Source organism: Nanorana parkeri, unplaced genomic scaffold (assembly GCF_000935625.1).
Source record: "Nanorana parkeri isolate BGI_ZX_2015 unplaced genomic scaffold, ASM93562v1 scaffold1207, whole genome shotgun sequence".
Taxonomy (NCBI): Eukaryota; Metazoa; Chordata; class Amphibia; order Anura; family Dicroglossidae; genus Nanorana; species Nanorana parkeri.
Window position 1 is genome coordinate 247,376 of NW_017307475.1, and position 1,338 is coordinate 248,713.

The 1,338-nt window shown below is 43.6% G+C and overlaps 1 protein-coding gene across 1 annotated transcript in view; it reads left to right on the top strand.

The window, feature by feature from the left end:
• LOC108796986 (probable phospholipid-transporting ATPase IM) overlaps positions 1 to 1,338 on the top strand; it is a 209,310-nt gene that overhangs the window by 526 nt on the left and 207,446 nt on the right. The window lies entirely within an intron of this gene.

The following is a 1,338-nucleotide window of genomic DNA, read 5'->3' on the forward strand; positions in this document are numbered from 1 at the left end:
TCCATCAATGGGGGGGAAAAAAAACCTTCCTGCGTGCATGTGCTCAGGAAGATACCAAGTGCACAGGGGGGGCCCGCAACATTAACAACTAGACTACACATTAAACAAAAATAAAAAACTCTTGCTGGGATTCAGATCGCGACCCCCCCCTGTTCACTTGCGGGACCCCATATGGGGTCACGACCCACACTTTTAAGAAGCACTGCTCTAGCCCAGCCCACTGATGACATCTGCGCCAGATCTGCATGGAAAATTAAAAGAATGAATAGGCTTTTTCCCAAAACCTTGCAAGATCTTGGGGAAAAAGTCAATTTATTCTTTTTGTTTTCTACACAGATCTTGCTACAAGAATACCCTGGAAGGCACTGATGACGTAGGCTTCCCAGGGGGCTGGTGTGAGGCCTTGGCTATGTCACTAGTGCCTCAGTCAACTGCACAACTGCAAGTGGAATTACATTAGGCCCGGTTCACATCTGGGCGTTTTGTAGGGCGTTCCTACGCTCTGCAAAATGCTTAGACACACCGAAATCCCATTATTTCCTATGGGTATGGTTCACACCTGGGCGTATTACAGGCCGTATGAACGCGCTACAAAACGCCCTACGCCCAAAGAAGTACAGGAGCTTCTTTGGGGCGTATTTGCAGCGCGTATCCATTGGGATACAGCCAGGTAGCCCTCGGAAACGCGTGTTTGTCACGTGTTTTTCTAACCGCGAATCTCAGGACAAACGCGCATATTCGATACGCCTAGGTGTGAACCCAGCCTAAATGTAAGTTACAAAAATATTCTATTTAACAAATTACTGTAAAATGTTTTGTTATCAGCATGCAGAGTTGTCGGCACAAGGGATTTTTAGTGTTGGGGGAGGTCCTCTTTAACATGGCACTGCATGTTTGTATTTGTGCAATTTATATAGACTGAGCTAATATGTAATGGGTTGCTCGTTTTCTTACTGTTTTTCCTTTTCTGAATTGCTAGAAATTTGGCTGTACAGAGTTATAAATAAATGAATAAGCTTTCTTGCGAACTTTGTCAGCGTGGCAACCATTGTTTTGGCAGTGCTTGACATGGAGTAGGGCTAAGACAGAAACACCAGCTACTTATATTTATTAAACAGGACCTAAACTGTGCTCAGTATGCTTTCAAACTGCCCATAAAACAAGTCCAATAAAGTTTTAGAAAAAAATTCTTTACTTTCCAAGTCATGTATGTGTGAAAAAATAAATAGGGAGCCAAACATGTTTCTTTGCTTTCAGTGCTCAGGGAGAAAAACACAACATGATTCCTAGTCATCTTAAAGCGAGGCAGGCATAGACAACAGGAGCAGACTGAGGAGT